At 43.0% G+C, this 23,662-nt stretch overlaps 1 protein-coding gene across 4 annotated transcripts in view; it reads right to left on the bottom strand.

The window, feature by feature from the left end:
- The window catches only part of Map7 (microtubule associated protein 7), a 125,445-nt gene that overhangs the window by 71,824 nt on the left and 29,959 nt on the right, over positions 1–23,662 (bottom strand). The window lies entirely within an intron of this gene.

A 23,662-nucleotide genomic window follows, 5' to 3' on the forward strand; every position in this document is an offset into this window, starting at 1 on the left:
AGCTGCTTTGTTCATGCACTCCCTTTAGCAGCTTCTAAGACGTGAGAGAAGTCTTCTGAGAGGAGGGTGCAGACCAAGTGGTACAAACGCTGAGGCCCTGCAGGTTATCTCTGCGCTGGTCTTGGACAGGTCCCGAGAATCTGCCACTTCCAGTCAGTGGGGAGCCCCATGGAACTCTGGGGTCAGTGTCCCTGCTGTCGTTTTGCTTTGCTCATCTTTTAAAGGGGTCCCCCCCTTTTAATTATTTTCTTAAGATTGTATTTTAAAGACAACATTTCTCCCTTCCTTCCCTTTTCTCCGTCCAAACACTCTTATATGCTCCTCCTGCTTCCTTTTAAATTCATGGCCTCTTTGCTCACCAATTGTTATTGCACATATAACCTGTTGAGTCCATTTAGTGTTACACGCATGTTTTCAGGGCTGAGCATCTGGTTCTGGACAACCAACTGGAGTGCTCTTCTCTGGGGAGGGTCACCTCTCCCGTTTCCAGTTTTACTCAGTTGTAAGGTGCTTGTTTTTTAAAATGTTATTTGTGTGTGTGTGTGTGTGTGTGTGTGTGTGTGTGTGTGTGTGTGTGTGTAAGTATATGCTACCTACAGGGGCCAGAAGAGGGAGTCTATCTGCATATAAGTAGGTGGTCCTAAGCTGCTCACTGTGGGTGCTGGAAACTGAAGTCAGGTCCCCTGTAAGAGCAGTACATACTCTTAACCGCTGACCCACATGCCCAGTCTCCGCTTGCTTTTTTTGAGATAGCAGCTCATCATGTAGTCAAGGCTGGACCAGAGCTTGCTATGTAGGCCAGGCTGGTCTTAAATTCACAAAATTTCTACTTCTGTCAATGCAGTGCTGGGATTATGGATTTGAACCACGATACTGAGCTTTAAAAGGGCTGTATTTCATGCAGAGGCCGGACAGAAGACTTACACACATGGCATGGAGCACAGAAAAATTTGATTAAACGCAACTAATCTAATGAATTTAAGTTAGCTACAGGCACAATTTCAAATAGAAGACAGGTTTTTAGACGGAAAAAGATTTAAGTGTATTTGAGTAAATGACATGGCAGGTCCCAGTAAGAGGTTGGACACCATGGTTTCTAAAATGGATGAGGGCTCAAGCACCCACTGGACTTGGCAATGAACCCTTTCCAAAGCCCTTGAAAGTACAGATTACTCACCCAGTAGCTAATGGAGCACCAGCTGCAGCCGGTGCATCCCAACACCCTCAGGGCCATGATCACAGCAGCTGTTACCGCCCTTCTAGCTTCTTATACCATCAAAGGCACTTGCACAATATAGACAAGTTCTCTGATACAGGGTTTCACAGCCCTGGGCCCACTGATCTTTAGCCTGGAAAATTCTGTGTTATGGATAGCAGTTCAAACTTAATGATGATCTATTGGGGTCATATGTTATTCTGAGGGCTTTACACACGTGGGTGGATCTGCTACCACAGCGACAACTTTACTATGCCAATTCTATAGATGAGGTGCCTGGGCCGCACAGAGATGAACATCATCCACCGATTTAAACAATTTCTGGTCAAACATACCGTGGAAACACTGCATGTCTGCCGAACATGACTGCTTTACCAGTGCAGTCTAACAGCTGTTTACATTGCATTAGGCACTATAAGAAATGCTGGGCGCTGGTGGCGTATGCCTTTAATCCCAGCACTCAGGAGGCAGAGGCAGGCGGATCTCTGTGAGCTCCAGACAAGCCTGGTCTATAGAGCGAGTTCCAGGACAGGTTCCAAAACAATACAGAGAAACCCTCTGGAAAAACCAACAACAACAACAAAAAAAAGTGGAAATGATTTAGAGTATAGGGAGTGTATGCAAAAAGCTACTACGGAGAAGGACTGAAGAGTGTGGGAGCCCTGGGGGCAGTCCCCAGGGACACTGGAGGGTCCCCTGTCACTGTCAGTCTCTTCATAACTCCTTCACTTTGCTCAAGTGCAGCATGTGCTCCTTCAGGAGGAGGGGCTGAGCGCCCAGGAAGCATTCAGGGCAGGGTGGCCTGCTGATGGGCAATGACCAGTGCCACAAGGAGAGAAGGAGGGAAGGACAGGGGAGGCCATTGTGTGGGCACAGCGATCCTCTCTTCCCTGAACAACCGTGTTTTAACTAAACGATGGTGCAGCCTTGCAGCAGACCAGCTGACGGTCAACAAGGGGAGAACAAAGGCTTTCTACGGACAAGCGGTTCCAGAAGCAGCCTGTGCCCGGCACTGGAGCTGTGGCTGCTGTGAGTGGTGACTCATCCTAAACTGCACAGAAACTGTCTTGGAAAGAGGGGCAAGCCTGGCTCCAGCCCCCCTCCCTGTTATTTCCTCAAGCTGAAAGGTTCGGCTTTTCATTCCATTTTTATTTCACTTTCAATGGATTGCAAAACTATATTAATAAATGATACTGACAGATGAATACAGGTCGAACTGGTAGTTTACTACTTACAGGAACAGAAATCTCTTAAACAGAGATGAAATGTACAAGAATCCCAATAAACTATAAGGAAATAAACACGTTTATAAGCAGACACCACATGATAATCCCTAGCAAATATAGAACAGGATAAACATTTCACAGCAGGAGTTGATGGATGAGGAACCCGACTACAGAGCAGACCCTAGGAAGAAAGTCCGAGGAATCTCAGGACTTCCTTTTTATGTGCTCATCCACTTCTTAGCCAGTGCCTACAGCCGGCCTCAGCTGTGACTTGGCCAACATCATGACCTATCGGCACTCTTCCCCAACCCCAGCCTGCGTGCTGTCCTTGAGACAGGAGAGAGCTGTTGAGTGGACATGGCAAACTGTGGGAACAGCTTACGGCCTTTGCTATTCTGTCACCGAATCTGCAGCTTACCCCTTTTCCATCCTAACCTGTGGCTACTACTAAACTGGTTTTTATATGACAGGAATTCTATGAGAGCTCTGGCAGCCAGTGTTTGTTTGCTCTCCCCACCCCTAGCTTTCCTGACTTGCAACTGAGAAGTAAATTTGTGTGTTTCAGGTGTATAACATAATAGCATGCTTCTGTGCACACCGTGAAGTGATTGTCACAGTCAAGTTAATTAACATCTCCATCCCTCACATTTGTGTGTGTGATGGGAATGCAGGTCTCCCATAGAGAAGTACAGGATCCTCTACTACCACGCCATTGTACGGCAGGTTCCCAGAACTCATAATCAGTTGTGTGCCCTTTGACAAGCATCTCCTCATCCCCCTGCTCCCTACTTCCTTGCAACAAAGCTTCATGTCACAGAGATTTGTGGGGTTCTGCATCCTTTTGTATTCTACAGAGAACAGAAAACGGAGGGTTCAGGGACAGGGAAAGTAATGAACATGTAAATGAAAACACAAAGACCCGGGTTGTCCTCCCCAGTCACTGAGATCATATGAACTGATCAATCCCTTGAATATTGTCCTAGTATGCTTTCTGTTGTTGTGATAAAGGCCATGACTAAAAACAACTTGGGGAGGAAAGGGTTTACTTAGTTTATGAGTCCCAGTCCCAGTCTACCACGGAGTGATGCTAAGACTCAAGCAGGGCAGAAACGGAAGCAGAGACCACAGAGGAACACTGGTTATTGGCTTTCTCCCCATGGCTTGCTCAACTTGCTTTTATTATATAACCTAGGACCACTGGCCCAGGGGTGGAACCACCCACAGTGGGCTGCCCCTCCCCGCCTCCATCAATCATTAATCAAGAAAATACCCCATGTACAGGCAAATGGAGGCATTTTCTCAATTGACATTCCTTCTTCTCAAATGGCTCTAGCTTGTGTCAAAATGACAAGACACCTAGCAGCACAAATCTAAAAATGACATTGCACTTAGTGTATTCTCATTTTTGTAAGAGTTTAAAATATTTATTCTTGTAGACTTTAAAGTACTGAACATAAGAAAAACAGACTAGGCTTAATTGTTACAATTATCAGAATGATACAACTTAAACCTTTTGATGTTTAGTAGAATCTGATGTTGAACAAGCCATTAGGAGCTTGGCTACTGCTATTTGGAGAGGCAAACATTAAGAAAAAGACCGTGTATATTTTATTTGCAGTTATAGAAAAGAAAAATCAGAGACTCTTCTGTAATGAAATGTATGCTGTATTTTTTGCTTAAAAAATAAAAAATGAGAACCTATATCCCTGTACTAGTCATAATTAAAGGACCCCAGGCAGGCAGCAGTTAGTTCCTGCAAATTGTTTCCCACCGTATCATATCGTTCTAACTTGACCACACCCAAACTGCTTCTAATCTCAATGTTAGTTTAAGAATCCCATAGCATACCCCTTTTTTTGGGGATCCCTTCATCCTAGTTCCTAATTGTGTTCAGGAAGCCAGGGTAGCTCTGGAAGGGCCCTGTCTGCAGCAGTCACCCTGCAGCCTGGCCCCTTGGCCATTCTGTGTCTCAGTAGTTGTCTTAATTCTCTTTCCTTTCCTTTCTTCCCAGAGGATGGGATTTACAGTAATGGGAAAGGACACTGTGGCCTGTTTAGTCCTAATTTTAAAGTACCTCGGAGAATGACACAAGCTCCAAGTGCTTTGTTATTTAGAAGAAGCTTGTGGATTCATTTAAAGGTTTGCTCTTTGTTTCCTTTTGATAGTGTCTCATGTAGACCAGGCTAGCTCCAGCTTGCTAGATGGGGAAGGCTGGTCTTGAACCCCTTGATCCTTCTGTCTCTACTTTTCTGAGTGTTGAAGTTACAGTTATATGTCGCCATACCTTCCTCTTTTTCCCTCCTTCTAACAAAGTCTTGCTATGTAGTTCAGGCTGGCCTCAAATTCATGATCCTCCTGTCTTGGCCTCCTTGAGAGCTGTGCTTGTAGGTGTGAGCACCAGGGCCAATTCAATAATTGTTTTCTTTAGGAAAGGTGGTAGGAACTTACTTGTTGGGCCTTCTTTTCTTCCTTCCTTCCTTCCTTCCTCTCTTTCTTTCTTTCTTTCTTTCTTTCTTTCTTTCTTTTTTCCTCTCTTTCTTTTTTTGTAAATCCACATGCTCATCAATGTGGACTCTTACATGAAGACATCACATTACAAAAACCAATTTCCTTCATGTCTGTACTTCAGAGTACTGACCGAAGCTAGACTTTCTATGAAATAATCAGGCGTTTTTATTTTGTACACGATATCTTTCTATCTTGTCTGTGATCATGCCTCCCCAGGCTTCTCCCTACGTGATTGTAGGCTGCAGGCTTGCCATCCGTTGTAACCAGTTTTGCTATGGGATGATTATATTATAGTTATTTAAAATGGCACTATACAGGCTGAGCCTGTTGTATTCAGGAATATATAGGTCTATAGACATACATATATTCACGTAACAACAACTAATGAGAAAAAAAAGGCCATGAATTTGAAGCAGAGCAAAGATGGGTATATGGGAGGGTTTCGGGGGAGGAAAGAAAGGGAAAATGATGTAAATATAATGTTAAAAATAGAAGAAAATAATGTCAAAAAAGGTGTTGGCTGGAAGCAAGACAGCTTACTAAACAACCAAGCAAAGCCAACTGCCTGGTTAGCTGGGATGATTTAAGTTGAAACTGTTAGAAAAGAGGCAACTGCTTCCTTCTATGGAAAGAATTTCCGCACAATTCCGTTCCGCCAAGCACTTCTAGTGGCTTTTGAGAGGTCTATTAGATCTGAGTGCTTTATGTTGGTGTCAGACCTTTCAGGTTAATTACAATGTATTTCAGAGGGGATTTTACTATATGGAGGATTAGTGGCAGAGCCTGACAGCTGGAGTCCCATGTTAGCCCAGAAACAGAAATGAGGCCCATGACCTACTTTCCAATGGGATATTTGTCAATTTCTTCAAATGCCAGCAACCCCTTGATACACAGAGTGGGTGCTTTAGCTGCTCCATCCTGTGCTCCCTGGTTTTCTCTGCCTTCCTTTCTACCTGGACTAATTCTTCAGTCATCTATGCTAAACTTCCCAGTGCTTCCTGAGCCTAAGCCAATGGCACCTCCAGGCAGGAAGCCTGCCTGGATCCTCCTGGCAGGAGAGACTTTCTCTCTTTTTATAAACACAGAAGCACATTGCTGAATCTTCTCTAAGAGCTGCAGCATGGAAAAGTTTTACTCCAAATTGCAATGGCCTACTATCCAGTGTATTGCCAATTTCCAGTAATAGGGAGGTTTACTCTTCAAGAAATAGCCAGTTAAAAAATTTAAGTCTGGAAACCAGAACATATAAATGGGCACCATGCTCACAATAAGCTACAGCTTCAGTCTAGGTACAAATACCACAAGCATTTTAGTATATGTTCTTACAGATTTGTTTTCGAAGATTCATGTATATGATACATGACTCAGAATCTTCATGCCATACTCACACTATCTTGGAGTCTGTCGGGATAACTTCTGTGTAACAGGAATGTTTCCAAAACACCTTTACTACTGGCCACACAACCCTGAACTGTAAGGAATGACCCTAGTTTATATAGATAATAATTCTAGATTATTTGTAATTTTATAACATACTTATCATAGATACTGTAAAAGGGGTTCCACCGATCAAACATGGGAGAACTTTATCATAAAAATATGTAATTAGCAAAAAACTATAATAGAAGAAAATAAATATTCATTAGTGCAGACTGATAAAAATAAAAGAGAAGGGGAGGCAGTTCTCCTGGCAGAAAGCCAACTAATAAATGTAGGAAGAATGATGACTTACCAAATCGCTAGCTGGCTTCTAACAGAACAGTAACTGCTTCAGGAAAGAAAAATTGGTGCTAAAACTCATGGGTAAACGTATGAGGAGGAGGAGCACATTTTCAAAGCCTTGAAATCTCTTCCCACAACAAAACAACGGCTAGCTACTTGATAGTGGAGGGAAATGTAGCAGATACACCATAGCCAGGTGAGAAAGGTTACCATCATCAGCTCTGGGACAAGTTCTGTCCTCTGATATGTCACATGCCGAATTAAATACCACTTCAGTGTCATTTCTACCCAGAGTACAGAACCTAAACTTAATCATCCATTAGTCAAATCAAAAATAGAGATACTACCCCAGAAAAACTGACCTAATGCTTCAAAAAGAAGGTTAAGGCTAGTAACTACACAGAAAGCCCCAGAAGAAGTGTTAAGATTAGACACAGGGTAACACGGTGCACAACCTGGGCTTTATCACTTCGACAAACGGAGTTTCTCTGGAGCTGGTTTATTGCATTTGAGAAATATACTATGCCTAGAAGACTTCTTTTTTTCTTTAAGGACATTAAAAATAAATGTTAAATAAAATCTTAAAAAGTTTTAGCCTTTGGGATGGAGAGATGGCTTAGCAGTTAAGAACACTGGCTACTCTTCCAGAAGAGCCCTGTTCAATTTCCAGCACCCACATGGCAGCTCACAACTCCATCAAATTTAGTCTGTAACTCCAGTTCCCCGGGGACCTCACAAGCAGACATATACGAAAGTAAAACACCAATGCACATTAAAAGAAAAAAGTTAAAGTTTTGTGGTTTTATTAATTTTGGGGTGTGTGTGTTTACTTGAAATGTTTCCTTATAACAAGTTAAAAAAGTTACCAATGGAAGAATCCTCTGGAAGAGCAGCTAGTACTCTTAGCTGCTGAGCCACCCATCTCTCCAACCCCAATACTTTAAGAGAGAAAGGCACACAGGAAATCTTTGTACCATTCTTGCAACTCTTTCAACGTTTCCTGTGACCTGAAATTATATGAAAAGGATCTAAGCCAAGGCTACTGAATCCTTACTCATTTCTGATATTAAAAAAGTGAATGCAACTTAGGGCTCTTTTCATATACACTGGAACATTAATGAAAATGGAAACAGTTGAATACAAAACACTCAAATTAATGGTGTTCTAAAATAGACTAGAACAACTTCTCCAAAGCAAAAGACAGAAAAGGAATGTGAGTTTCTCACGCATTCCTTTCTCCATCTCAACTAGAAGTAACTTGTTATTATTCCAGAGAAAAGAATCAAATCTATTCTTTGACATAGTGTACCATCTTCAAATGGTTTTACCTTTTTCCTTTATGAAATAAAAAATCAATTAGAATTCAGATGGAAAAAGCAGTGCTTCTCTAATTCAAACTGGCCAAAACTAAGCATAAAAAGAAAACAAAAAGCAGCTAGAGTTGGAGCTGGTTGGTCTGTGGTAAAGGGGACTTGGAACAGTGGACAAGAGTGGAGTAGTTTCAGAGACCAAATCCCCTGTGAAGCATCAACCGACTTAAGAATTGTATTCTTTTTTGTTTTTTTGTTTTTTGTTTTGTTTTTTTGAGCTAGGGTTTCTCTGTGTAGCCCTGGCTGTTCTGGAACTTGCTCAGCAGACTAGGCTGGCCTTGAACTCAGAGAGATTCGCCTGTCTGTGTCTCCTGAGTGCTGAGATTAAAGGCCTGCACTGCCACTGTCTGGCTGAGAATTGTATTCTTATCTCAGACTTGAACTTGGAAGATGTGTCTCTAGAAAGGTTGGTTTGCCCTCCTAGAACCAGGAAAGATCCTACATTACACAACTTGAGCCAAATGAAACACTGGCAGTGTTTTAACACAAAAGCAAGAAGAAATACATTTTATGCTTTTTTTTCTCCTCCATAAAGTAAGACAAAAGCTAACTAAATGTTCTTATTGAAGAAAACACTATAATAATCAGGAATTGTGGAACAAAAGCAACTCTTGTATGTAGCACATTAAAAGCAACTCTTGTATGTAGCACACTATAAACATCAGCATCACCTTTAATAAAGCACTCTCTCTCCCCTCATTCCCCCCCCCAGTCATTCCAGTGTGATGTGGATGGTGCATTAACTGCATTCTTTACTCAGTAAATTCTCAAACCACTGGTGAATCCCTTGGCTTTCCCCATCCCCCAGTAGCAGGGATCCAACACAGTTTCTTGAAAAAGATAGACAACACTCTCCCAATGAATTATAGCCTCAGCTTTCCTTGCCAGAGGATTTGCACATTAAAGGCCCGAAGGCATTTTGTTATGTATTAGGATACAATTTCTGTACACATCTCTATAACAAAATAAATCTAACCCAGTGCAATGACTGACTCCTGAACCACAAGCATAACAAAAGTACCTTCAGTCACGTAAGGAAAGGCTCAGGGTCTACCCATGTGCTCTGCCTCCAAAAGGATGGCTTTCACTATTAAATACACCAGGAGACGGTTTGAATCATGTCTCCTCTTTTTAAAAGCAACAACTAAATAACGATCAAAACTTGAAGAATCCTTAAGGCAAGAAACTTTATGAGGTTCCCAACTGAATTGAGCGCTTTACCATTTTCCCCCTCGCTAGTATTTACTACCCTGCGTAGTAACAGGAATTCTTTGCTTTTCTTATTATTGTTGTTTCACTCTGGGCCTTGTGTAGCCCAGCCTGGATTTGATCTTCCTATGCATTGGAGGGTGCCTGGAACTCTTAATTTTCTTCCTACATTTATTTCCTAAGTGCTGAGTTTATAGGCATGCACCACACCCACCTTAAAATATATTCTTAAATTATATTATTTACAAGAGTCTCTTTAAAAACTCCATTACGTTTCACATGATTTCCCATAAAATCAACACAGCGCAGCAGTAAATTCTCTTTCCTAGTCAAATGTACCGGAAGAGGCACACTGATTGGAAATTTAGGGGAAATCTAATTTAGAGGGTCACCAGATTGCCTCAGAAGAAGGTAACTAAATTTGATGACTTAATAATCAATTCCTCTTGCTTTTGGGGGCTTTAAATATAAATACATAATGCATTTTTAAAGATGGCAAAAATAGATATTACACTCCATTAGTAGGCTCCACAAGTCTGATGTGAATCAACATTTTTTTTCCATCTTCCTAGAACTTCATGAGATGGCGAGCAGGTCTAATGGACCAATTAGGGTGGTAAGCCATCATCGCCCAATCCCCTGTGCCTAAACAAACAGCTGCAAGAACATGCACAAATGCCCACAAAAGCAGATGCTCTCTAAGTCCCAGATGTGGGGATAATACCACCCGCTCTCTGCTCAATTCATGAAGCCCAACGGAAAATCAACAAAGGCACATAAAAAAAAAAAATCAAGGAGATGTTTATCTGAATAAAGTAAAGTAACAACCAGTGTGACAGTCAACCCAACGGAGGTAAACTCCAGAGATGGACAGGAGGCTCCCAGAGGGGCTGAGCCTCCCTGTGGACAGGAGTTTGGTGCTGTGGCTGCTGGAAGTCTCCTGTCTACTCTGTTTCTTCAAGTGGAACCTTCTGCATAGCCACCGTATGGGAAGAAGCGTCTGTAGGTTTTCTCAATTTTAATTTCCACAGGCAGAAGAGACACTGACAAAAATAGCTCAGGCCTGGGGGAGTCACTGCAGACTGACCTAGTTAGGACTGTCGGGCTGAGTGCTTCTGAGCTGGGTTAATCCTGGCCCGGCTTCCAGGCTTTGGGGTTCATCAGCTCTTATGAGCTTACAGTTTATAGGTCACTTGCTGTGCAAAACCAGTTTAGTGAGGGTCTGACCACGGAGGGCCATCTCAGATCAATTCAAACAACAAAAATTTAAATAAAACCTTGTAACAGTAATAACTTGCTAATGCTGACATGAGAAAGCTACTTGTTATATAGGTGGAGAGAAAAGGATAAGCATTCTTTAGAAGAATAAGATGAATATTCTTTATAAGAAACATGTCAAAATGTCAAAGGGGCCGGGGGTGTAGTTCAGTGGTAGAGCACTTGCTTAGCAAGTGGGAATCAGTGGATTTAATGGGAAAACAAAAAATGCCAGAACAGATAAACATTTGTGCAAGATGAAAAATGCCAATAAGCATATAAAATGTTCATCATTACCACCAGTGAAAAAGATGTAAATTATAACAATGAACCGCCAGTTCTTTTCATAGGAATCTCAAATGAGAGGACACTTGTCAAAACTTCACAACAATGTCAAGAACGCTGCTGACACAGGTGAAGGTGGGCTACAATGTTACATACGTAATGATATGCCAACTTTCTAAACAAGTACATACAGTTTGCAAAAGCCAGAATGATACACACAAATGCTGACTCAGCTACTTGTAGATGGTAGCAACACAGCCCACTTACAGTTTTACTCTTTTCCTGTATTAGTCAAACACACTGGTGTTTCTCTGCTACTTTATCATTAGAAAAATGCATTTTCAGTTTTAAATACTTAGGCATAAACAGGGGAGAAATAACCTGGAGACTTCTGTTGGGGATTTTGTGTGGTTCAGTTATTAGTGAGGACAGACAGACAAAACTTTTAAGCTATGTGGGCACTCTGTGAAGGCACTCACTTCATATGCTAATGATCTGAGGAGAGTATCCTGGGTGAAAAGGCATATTTATTAAAAAAAAAAAGAAAAGAAAGAAAAATAAAAGAAAAAGGCATTTCCCATCTCCACCCCGGAAACAAAAACAAAACTCCCTAAAGACAAGTCTTATGTCAAAAGAACACTTAAATTTCAATTTTCTATTATGTTCACATTCAGCTAGTTATAACACCCCAGAAGATGATAAAGTAAGGCTTTCTTCTAGTTGCACAAAGGCATTGAATTACGCTCCTGCCATGTGAGGTTTAGATGCTAACAGCAAAGAAATATAAAGGGCAGGTTAGGAGAGGTGAGAGAACCCAGCACTTCTTGAGGTCTCGATGACTTCATGATTTTAGGAAAAGATTAAGTGAAGGATGGTAGTAGGCATGGAAAAGGAGGGGTTTATCTATAGCAGTAGAAAAAAAATTAAACCACAGTAGTAGAAGATCACGAAGAATAAGACTCTTGAGAAAGAATGGATACCAAAATCTGTGATTGGGCTAGGTGGCACACATCTTTAACCCCAGCACTTAGGTAGACAGAGGCAGTTGGATCTCTAGGTTCTAGGCCAGTCTAGTATACAAACTGAGTTCCAGGACAGCCAGTGCTACACAAAGAAACCTTGTCTTGAAAAACCAAGCCAAACCAAAAGACCTGTGATTAGAGAAATAAGAATATTCATCTAAAACCAGAAGTCTCGTAATTTTAAGATGAGAAGATGATATCCTGAACTAAAATGCTACATTTTAAACTAAAAGACAAATAACATGTTGTTCCTTCTGTCAGTTTTGTAATTTGATGACTTTAATTTTATTTTCCATGTTATAATTGTGAAAAATCTAGTCACAGTAACTAAGGCAACCACAAAACACTTTAACAGAATTAGAACAGCAAGCTCATGCCATTAAATTTGGGATAGGCATCAATTACACTCGAGATTCACGAGGCACCTCTGACTAGGGTACAGCCAATAATGAAGACATTCAATTCCACTTTCAAATACATTTTCCCTCATAAATTCACAAGAGATAATCTTGAGAGCTTGAAAGAGTGAAAATCCTTCTTTGTCTGTAAAGATAAGCACAAAGAAAAAAAACGTGCTAGTCGTAAGCCTTCGAGAATCATATCTCATAATTATTAATCCTATATTTATCAAGTTATGCTTTTAAAATAGAATGGGCACAAAAAGCCTAAGGAGCCAAGAATACAAAATCATTACAAGATTATAAAGTGTTTCACTTGAAAGTCATCATCAGATCGCATGTATTCTATTACAGGTTGAGTATCCCTTCAACACACACACACACACACCCCTGGCGTTCATTTACAGTTTCGTATATCCTTACACACATCGCCTGGAGCTAGTTTTACACAGTCCATTTGTGCACCTGTGTTTTGCCAATGATCCATCACATGAAGGACAAATGTGGAAGTTTCCACCTGCGGCACCATGCTAGAGTTCAAAATGATTGTGGATCTTTCTGGACTTTGAGCTTTCTGATTAGGAATGCTCAATCTGTATGGTTTTAATCTTAACGCTGAGACACAGTGTGACCTTGCTAGTGAAACTTCACTTCTGCACACTGTAGATGCCAGGAGGGATGGGCGCTGCTTCTCAGGCTCTCATGTTATTCTAGTGATGTGTCTCTTGGGTTTTGGACATTTGTCTCTCAAAAATTCTCCAAACCACCAAATGATCTATGTAGTTTACTATTTTCATCTTTAATTATCAAGCTGATTACAATGTAATATTATCAAGCATTGCATAAATTGTTTCTTTCAACTATTTACAACCTCGGGTTGATCTCAGACATCAGCAAACAGCATGGTCTTTTCTGAGGCTGAAGCCATCCTTTTGGGGTAAAAGGATGTGGGACAGCAATGGGGAGAAGGGAAGGGGTGTGTAGCCCTTAAGACTGGTGCTGCAGAGGGAGCATAGACAAGGCGAAGGCCTCCTGGGCAGATCTGTAGTGGGATGACTACACTCAGGCCCACAGAAGCAGTGATGCCCAGACTGTGCCTTTGAAATAGTACAGGTAGGTGTGCTTCCTTCAAAGACTTTTAACATTGCTACATAGGACTCTGCCATGGTTTGTACGATACTGACATTTCTGAAAGTGAAAGGTGTTAGCCGCATAAAGTCTTGGATTATTGAGTCTGGTTTTTATCAGGTAGCATTTTTTAAGTAAACAGGTTAATAATCTATCATGAGTGCCTAAAATTTAAATAGATTTCTTCAGTTGCACTTTGTAGACTGGACAACGTTAAATTGCCATGTTGGGTCAAAAACAGTTCAAGAGGATGACTTCTTAGGGTTTAATCTATTACCTGACCCAGTTTATGCTAATGCTTTCTGGTGCAAAGATGAGTTGCTTGTCCAAAGACAGATGACAACCAGCAAGCCCCTGTTCCTAGGATAAAGCTGTTCATAACTGGTGGCCTAGATTTGCTACGCCGTGGTGCCTGAACCCAGTCTGCTATGCCAGTAGACAGCCGACGACACTGACACAGCCACACAACCAAGGAGAACTGTGGTGAGGGAACTGCACTTGTGTATGCACCATCCGTGACTATGAAAGGTATGCAGAGAGAAACAGACAGGGGAGTACAGCTGCAAGAAATCTCCCCTTTCCCTTACTGGTTTCCAAATATCTTATCAATATCTATCTGTCTGTCTGTCTGTCTGTCTGTCTGTCTGTCTATCTATCTATCTATCTATCTATCTACTTGAGACAGGTATCGATCTATCTATCTATCTATCTACTTGAGACAGGTATCGAATGTAGCCCATGTTGGCCTGGGAGTCAATATGTAACCAAGGATGATCCTGAACTCCCCAGTGCTGAGATAACAGGTATGTGTCACCTCTTCTGGAAATCCAAAATCATTAGTAAAATGTGAGGGTAACATTCTACTTAGTGGGTTGTATTAGATAGGTAGACATCTAGATTTAAGTATAGAACTGAAACCAGAAGCAATAGCACCTGTGGTCATCTCTACATGACTGGCTGCTCTATTTGCCTTTGGGTCTGATCTGAAAGAGGGCATTGTTGGGGAAACAGCGGAATAATTATGCTGTAACACATTTGGTCTGTACAATAAACAAGTCACTTAGAAACCCTACAGAACTAATAGCCCTTTTAGTATTTAACAAAGCTGCTGATGGGGGGGGGGTGTTGGGAGTAGGGAGTAGGAGTGTAACATCTTCCCTGTCCTCATTCTTAACCATTGAACCCATATTCTAACAGGAAGTGGCTAGGACAGGTAAGCAAATAACTATATGAAGAGATCTGTGCTTTACTATAAGTAAATGACACTTGTCAGGAACATAGACTACCAAGTGTCCTTACACTCAAAGCTTATATCCTTTGTCATTGGGACTGAACTCAGGGCCTCATACATGTGAGCACACTGGATCTTCATATCTTTGTTTTTGTCTCCCTATAGGTCTGAGATGACATTAAATAATAAGTGAAGGATATATTCTGTAGGGAGACGACATAGGCTAAAACACAACTATCACCGAGAAACTGTTTATCTAAGTTTGAACTTCAGATTATATGTCTATAGAATTGGAATGGTATAAGCTACCTGCCTCTCAAGTTGTAAGAAATCAAACTTTTTAGAGTTCTTAGTGCCTTATTTTTTTATTTGTAATTTTTGGTTTGAGGGGCTAAAACCCTTGACATGGAGGGTAACTAGGGCTAACATGCAGAAGCAATAGCACCTAACATGCCTAAAGGAAATCAGTATTTGTTGGACTGATTAGTAGAAGTCAACATTTGGGGTATATGCTTTCCATTTCACTGTGACTTAGCAGGCAGAGGAGATCATCAAAGGCATCTGCAACCATGAAGGCTGCATTCATAGGGTGTGATGTGCTAAGTAGAATCCTGACAGTCAGTGACAGACCTGGTGACAGTTACAACATTTCGTCTTTCAGTTAGTGCAGAAGGCAGATTGATGTGTTCAGCAGATATGTTTCATTTACATTGTCTTTGGGATTTAGATTAAGAGCCATAGTTTTGCAGAGAGAAATATGACTATGCTAGGTAGAGATATTTATATAGGAAAAGGATGTTAAAGCAACCTTTTGGAGGAAAACACTGTGACTGCACTGAATGTCATACTCTTAAAGATGTTTCAGGTAGTAAGCTTATGATCATATATATCATTATATGTACTTCACACACACAGATACACACACACACACACACACACACATCTTCACATGATCATGTCTTCTATCTAGTAGTTTCCCTGAACACTGAGGTTACATTCAATCAACAGGATTCTTTCTTTACTGAGTCATGTTTACTGGAAAGTGATATCAAAAGTAGATAAACAATTAGGAAATAGACCAAGAGTTGTGGTCAAGAGCATTGGTTGCTCTTCCAGAACACTTGGCTTCGTTTCCCAGCACCTGAGTGGCAGCCCACCATTGTCTCAAACTCCAGTTCCAAGGAATTCGATGCCCTTTCTGCCTTCTCAGGGTGCCAGGCATGTACACGCTGAACACGGCCACATGCAAGCAAAACGCTTGTACACATATAGTAAAAATAAACAAATCTTTTTTTTTTGTTTGTTTGGTTTTTCGAGACAGGGTTTCTCTGTGGCTTTGGAGGCTGTCCTGGAACTCACTCTGTAGACCAGGCTGGTCTCAAACTCACAGAGACCCGCCTGCCTCTGCCTCCCGAGTGCTGGGATTAAAGGCGTGCACCACAAATCTTAAAATAAGCACACCTGAGGAACATTGGCTCCCAGGTCTGAAATGCTTCCCCTTCAGCATCCCTCACAAATCCCAGTGGGATGCACATGGGGGCCAGGGAACATTGGCAGCTATGGGCGATGGTTCCAGTCACAGCCTTTGCTGAGTCACAGCCGTCTTTGAATCTGATTGGCCACTCTTCCCACCAGGAAATAGGGCCTCTTCTTCTCCCCTAACCAGGGCTGGAATCTACACACCTGACCCTGTACTGTACACAGCAAAGGTAACTGTGGGCCACTTCCAAGACTAGGTCCTCAAGGGACCTGGCAGCACCTACCGGTGGTTATTCTTCTGGAACTTTTCCCTGAGAGGAGAGGTCAGAAGGTCCTGAGAGGAGGACAAGGACAGACCTGCGGGCAGTTACCAGGAACTGCCGGGCCCTGGCTGATAGGAGCCTAGGAGCCTCTGAGCGCAGGCAAAACCAGGCAGAGAAGTACTATGCCACACCACAGGACTGTGAGACGCCTGGGTTCTTGGAGTGGCTTGTTGCGCAGCAACAGTTAACTGATGTGGTCACATTAGCAGAATCTGAATGCCAGTGTCAGGCAGAGAAGCTGTATCTCCTTTAGGCCTATGTGAGTTTTCCAGAATGCCCTATACTTCCCTTGAGCATGATGTATCAGGTAGGTGGCACTGAACCAGCACACCGGGCAGGCTCAGAGACTGGCAGATGTGGAAGCCACCCCCTGGGCTGGCTGAATGATGGGACTCTTGGTGGCTCAAGAGAACGTCTTCCTGGGTTTACAAGTCTAAAAACATACTCATTTAAAAATGATGTGACTCATTAGGAGAATTAAAAAAAAAACCTAAAAATCATTCAGTTGCCTTACAAGGAAGTTAGTTTCCCCATTCTGTACCCCCCTCCTCCCCTCTCCTCCTTGTTTATTTTGAGAGTGTCTCATTCTGTAGCCTAGGCTAGCCTTTCCCGATTGAGCACAAGGTGGCCTACCTTGCAAAGAGATTCTCCTGCCTCAACCTCTGGGGTGCTGATATTACAAACAAGCACCATTACATCTGGCTCTAAATTTATCTCTTAAAAGCAGTTTATACCAGGAGGGGTGGGAGCAATCACATATAAAGTTCTCAAAAAGCTAAAACTTTATCTGTAAAAATCCCAGTTTATATACCTACAGCCAACACATCAGTGGATACTGAGCACTTAGCCAGTGTGAAGAAATGTGTTAAGGGCTTGCAGGAATCTCAAGACTCTCCCCCACCTTCCTTGCTGTGCATGAGTCTCCCTATTCAGGTCCAAGAGACTAAACTAATTCACTGCAAGTCTCCTCCAAGGGTCAGTTAATACACATAGAGAACTATAAAAAAATCAGAACTCACCGTGGACCATGAACTGAAACCCCACTTCCCAGGACCTTGGAGTGTGACTATTTGGAAACAGTGTTTCAATGAAGTAACTAAGGTCAATAAGGTCCTAAGGTGTTCTTATCAGGGGACATGAAGTCACTGATTGGCATTAGTGAGAATCCAAGACGGAGACAAATTAGCAAATAGGCTCCCTAAGAAACCACCCCTGAGGCCATGTTGACAGACTTCTAATCTCTGGACTAAGGAAATAAATTGCTGTTGTTGAAGCCACCGATTGGTGTTTTGTTATGGCAACACCAGGGCAGAAGTCACCCACAGTGGTGAAGCCACAGCTGTCCAGGCATTCAGATGAGACAGACCTCCAGGCAGGAAAGGCCTTAGGGCGCCCTCTCTCATGCTGTCATTTGGTCCCTCTTCTGAGATGTAGACAAACTGGTGTCAAACTCAGCCCCTCCCCCCTCAGTGTCCCCAGTATCAGGCTTACAGGTGCCTGCAATCATGTCATTCGTTTTGTGGCATTTTCTCCGCTCTGACCTCCTCTTTGGGTCAGCTACTCTAAGGCTTCACAGTCTTTCACTTCTGAGGGAAGAGGTTTCCCTGCACAGTTGACACTCACTGGTCAAAAAGTCTCATTCACCGTGTACTTGTCCTAACACGTGTGGGTTCCCATGTGTCCTCTTGTTTAGCCATGCGATAACTCTGAAGCTTGTTATCATCACCATTTGACAGGGTTGCAGGGAAACAGGCTCAGGTCACATAACTTGCCTGAGGTTGCAGCTGATAACGGCAATGGAGCCTAGAGCCCTCCAATTCCACGGACAGTGTCCTTACTCATTACACACAACTATCTTCCCATCTACATGAAGACCAGAGGCAAGGCCCAGCAGGCCTGGGCTGGGAGGGGTCAGTCAGTATGCAGTATGCAGGATGTCATCCGTCCTTCTCTGTATTCTCATTTTCAATGTAAAAAGCCATGTGTGGATTTAATGCTGCTCATCTTAATACCATCCTTCCTCTTGGATACAACACCCAGGGAAGTCAGATGTAGGTGCAGGTGTAGTCAACCTCTAAAGTACCCTTGAGACCTCCTCCTTGAGGAATTCCAAACAGCCAGGGGTTCCCACGATTTAGCCTAGAGACAGCACAGCTGAATCACAAGGCTACTCCAAACTGACAGACAGAGGCAAGGGCTGCTGTGGCTTTAGGCTTTCTTTAGGCAAGGGGGAGATTTTGTCCCCCTCCCCTTGACCCTTTACCTCCAAGGACTATTGTTAGTAGTAAAAGGGAAGGTGACTTTGAAGTCCTCCAGGGATGGGGTGGCTTGTAAGATAAGGAGTCTGCCTCCAGGGCTTATGCTTTCTTTTGAGGGAGAAGAGAATGACAGAAAAGGACATCTCATCCGTGCTGACTGAACTTTCAGGGTCTACAAGTCTAGAAAGGCGTTTAAAACGGGTTGTAGTTCAAAACATAAGCCAGTTAAAGAATGCCTCAAAGACAAGCTATACTTTTTATTGTAGCCAAATGCTAACCTGCCAGTCTGGAAGCATGGACTGTGAGTTAGCCTATTTTGTGTACTATAACAAATTACCCAAGGCTAGGTGAAGAAAATAGGTTATGTGGCTATTTGAGGGCTGGAGTGTCCAAACAGCACGGTGTTACAGAGTAGCTATATAAAGCACGTTACATGGCAGGAGTTTGGTTAAGTATTGACCAGCATCTAAACAACTATTCTGATAAAAATTCCAAATGCCTCAGGTTTCATATGTATTCTGGAAGAGGAAATTTAATGCTCACAGTCCTGCATTGTTTCTTCAAAAGGTTTTTCTCCTCTTAAATCCTGCTTCATGGAACACACTGCTAATGGTTGATGGTTGTTAGTCTTTAACATTTACACCTATTTATATAAGGAAGATTTGCCTAGCTGCTGCCTAGAGCTGTCTCAAGTAAGCATCCTTTGGTTGATGTGGGTCACTATGGAAACAGTCTAGACCACAGTAAACTCCCTTTAGTTCAGATAGTAATGTTAGAGATTCTACGCACCTTCCTGGGTGTACTGTGATTCCAGTACTCTGGAGGCTCACACGGGAGGACTGTAATGTCTGGGCCCAACCCTGGCTACAGAATGAGGCTCTGTTTCAAAAGGAAGTTAGGTAGAAACACTATATAGTGGAGTGCTTCTCAACCTTCCTAACGATGTGGCTCTTTAATACAGTTCTGTGTTGTAGCGATCCCAACCATGAAATGATTTCATTGCTACTTCATGACTGTAATTTTGCTGCTGATATGAATGGTAATGTAAGTCCGATATCTGATATGTAGGATATCTGATATGTAACCATCAAAGGGATCAGGACCCCCTTGCCTGCACCAGACTCTGCTCCTTTCTCCTCCTGAATAAACTTGGTGACTTTGCTTCACTGTGCTTTGCCCTGGAATTCTTTTCTGTAATCCCAGTTGCATGCCAGTACTTCAAACAACACAGCTTTCCTCTTCTCTTTCATTTTTCTCCTCTGGGAAGCTGGTAAGATTTACAGTGTTAGCCCCCTAGGGCCTTTTCTTCTAAAGTCTAACAAAATTGTCCTAGAACCTCTGTTTAAGTCAATTCTTAAATTATTTTATGAATGAGATTAAGACTCTCCAGAGGGGACCCTGACTTCCCCAGCATCTGGCAACCCCGATGGGACACCCTAAAATTCACAGTAACAATGCCAGCTCATTAGACATCCCTAAGGAGTGCCCAGAATTTGGGATTAAAATTTTGCAGAACAAGAACCAAGGTAACTTAAAACCAGCAGCGCACGAACCTGCATTCTTGGTCTGTCCGGGTTATGCTGAGCACAGCACCCACTACAGGAATTCAGACTACATCTTATTGATACAGAGACCACAGAACATTGATTGTTTTTTCCCCCCAGCAAAGCAACTTTCTTTTTCCAGGAAAATAAGGCAGTCATACATACATGTGGCCAGGCTAAAAGCAACAACTGAGGTCTTGAGACTAGCTGTCTACACATTCCAGCTTCCTCTCACTGACTAAAATAGCCTCCACAGCAATAAAGACACCCTCAGCCACACAGAGCTACCTCCTGGCCTTTTAATTATTCATGTTAATGCCCAGTATTTGTGGAGTAGATACTTTACACATGCCAATCAAGCCCAGCGATGCCATGCATAATGGAATCCCACAAATGATTAGCAAATCTGATTTAAAGTACTGTTTTTAACACATGCTCTCCCAGGATCTCCAAACGCTCACGCCTCCTTTCCACTTTTAATATCCTTCACCCTGAATGAAGTTTTGGGAAAAGTACTTGGATCACAGCCTGCCTTAATCTGCATACCTTGCAGCCTCTCTGCTCGCCTAATAACGGTGAGCCGCACACGAACAGGAAGAAGCAACAGGCAGGACACTAAAGGCCCAGGTCCTGGGAATGGAGGCACTATCTAGAGTAGGATGAAGCCAGCTTTGCCCAAAGTCACCAAGGCAATGCTGTGAAAACTGCCTTCCCTCAAGTCCCCCATCTCTCAAAAACAATGTTTGAAAGCTAATTAGCAGTGTGGTGGTTTCTCCTGCCTTCTTCAAGAGGAGACACATCTCAGTGGTCCTGTCAGTTCTGTTACTTAAAAAGAACTCATAGGAGTTAATGCCTCCTATTCGTTGAATTTGTTCGTTGAAATCAAATACCATTTTATATCCATCCGAATCATGAGTCAGAGCGTCTTACTACATGCAGCCTAAGTGAGGACGTGGGGCAATGATTCCTCTCCGCTGCCCAGGAGTAAGCATGGCAAGGTCATTCCACAACTGCCGATGCACACAACACCCACTTCCAGGAACACACACATGCCCTAGAAGTCCTTGAAAGGGTGCAGTGTAGAGATTTAGATCACCAGGAGGACAAGAGCCAGAACAGAGCTGCTGTCAACTCCTCCATCAACTGAGGATGCAGATGCTAAGTCTGTCACATCCCCAAACTCTAGGCAGCGGGAGCAGCACAAAACTGCAAACCGACAGATAATGTGGTTTTTACAGATGGGTGCATGTATCAAGGACACAGAAATGCTGAGAAGGGTAAATATTGTCCTTCCCTGGGGCAAGGAATTGGGGAGATGGAGGCACAGACAAAAGCTGACTATGGAAGGAGAAACTACACTAGCCATCAGCTATTACACACACACACACACACACACACACACACACACACACACACACACACTCACGCACGCACGCACCCTAGTATTAGGTCTTTAACTACCTTGAAGGCTAAAGACACACAGGTTGAACAACCCTAACACCCAAAGGCAGAAATTTGAGCTGCACATAGACATGGGTACCCAGGGGGTGAGGGTCTAGGCCTGCAGGAACATGCACTCACATATATGGACACATGTAGCACACTGCCTACTAGGACAGGACAGACACATCAGTGCTTGCTGAAGTCGGTGGGCCTCAGGGAATGTCTAGATTCATGATATGGTAGGTGGAGTGGAAACAAGTACGAACATAGCCCTGGACTGCTCAGGCCTGCATGGGGTTGACGTGAAGGCTGCTCAGTTTCCAACATGTTACTGCATTTATAAAAGGCAGTGGAGCAGAGTCTGGAATGGAACTGGATTGAGAGAAAATAGGTGAAGTTGGGTAGCAATCAGAAGTGTTGATTAAGTGGCTGGTTTAGAGCTCTGCTCATAATTCATGCTGCTGTGGATGTCAGAGCATTCCAAATCACTGGAGGTAATGGGAAGCTGCAGGATAATGGACACCACCACGTGCAGATACGGAAAAGGATTAGTGCTGCAGTCTCACAGGAGAATTAGTTGTAATACATTCATCAAAAGAAAACACGGCTCCCCAAGCAAGCCTAGGGTAAAAACTCAGCGCTGAGCTTTTGAAACCCAAGGTCTCAGCTGCCACTCTGCATCTTTATAATGCTGACTGAAAGGGCTGCCCACAAAGAAACCTGTTTTTCTAGGTCTTAAAAAAAATCTGATGCCTAGATGGCTTTATAAAAGAGAAGCATAAAAGGCAACTTCCGAGGGTGGCTTAATGAGATGCACTTGGATGGGCAGGGACAGGCAGGAATGCGACTGGGTTTTGCTAACTTAGCAGCAGCTCCAGGTCTCTTTCCAGGACGTTTTCTGATGCACAGAGGAGCTAGTGTGGGTGGGGGTGGGGTGGGAGTGGGAGTTTAAAATCACTGGGGATTTCTTATGTCGTTTCTCGATGGCCTACAACTTATGCTTTACGACCTTGATAGTGAGTTCCAGTTGCTGAAAAGGAAAGCATATGCTAAAAATAATACAAACACGGTCATGACTGCACACCACCAACTCAAGGTGGTCATCTCATAATTAGCTCCGGTACTTAAGGAAATATGATGGTAGAAGGTGCTTCTAGCCGGATCCACCACCAGAACCAGCAGAGTCTCGAGAACGTAATATCTCCTCCAACTGAAGGCCAGTGGGCAAAGGTCTTCCATGCAAAAGTCACAGTAGTAGCCATGGGCAGGGTAATGATCAATCTGATGTGCTTCTTCTGCCAGGCTCAGAACAAAGTCCTGGCCCTGGACTGTTGAAGCCAGCAGAACCAGACTTCCTTGGCTACCTTCCCCCATCCTTTCTGGATTGCAGCTCCGGGGAGGCCAGATTTGTGCTTCAACACCCAGTTACCACCTATGGGCCAGATAATCTAGGACTGGCTTCTAGAAGGCATTTCCCTGAGGCTTAGTGGAAAACAAGTATGTTTCGACTGGGAAACTAAAGGTCACGGGTTCTAGAACTATTGATGATAAATGAAAAATTCTGCTGGATATGTTCCTGGCAATATCACTTTGTGTGTGTGTGTGTGATACCTGTTCACACAATCAATATTCAGGGAGCCTCAACAGCACCAAAGCTTCTGCATTAGGGTGCTGGAGGGCGCAGTGTGACTTGAAGAATGAGACATTAACAGTGACTCAGCAAATAAGCACACACATACTTTATAATTTGGCTGGAACTTATGATCAATGAAACCTGAGACCCAGCTTGGGGCTGTCCTTATGGAAAGGACCTAGGGTCAAGTAGGCACGGATCAGGTAGAGCAGGAGGACAGAGGAGGAGCAGTGGGGGGCCACACAGAAGAGGGGAGAACTCTAAGGGAAGCCAGGTGGCATCCAGTATCCACTGCTTCAGGATACAAAGACCGAGTTGCACACATGGATGATGATAGCATGTCACCTAATTGGGTACTTTGCTGTCGTGCGTGTCTGAGGTACTTATTGCCAGCTGACTAATGAATGAAA

This window comes from Mesocricetus auratus, unplaced genomic scaffold (assembly GCF_017639785.1).
Source record: "Mesocricetus auratus isolate SY011 unplaced genomic scaffold, BCM_Maur_2.0 Super-Scaffold_100018, whole genome shotgun sequence".
In the NCBI taxonomy this organism is placed as follows: Eukaryota; Metazoa; Chordata; class Mammalia; order Rodentia; family Cricetidae; genus Mesocricetus; species Mesocricetus auratus.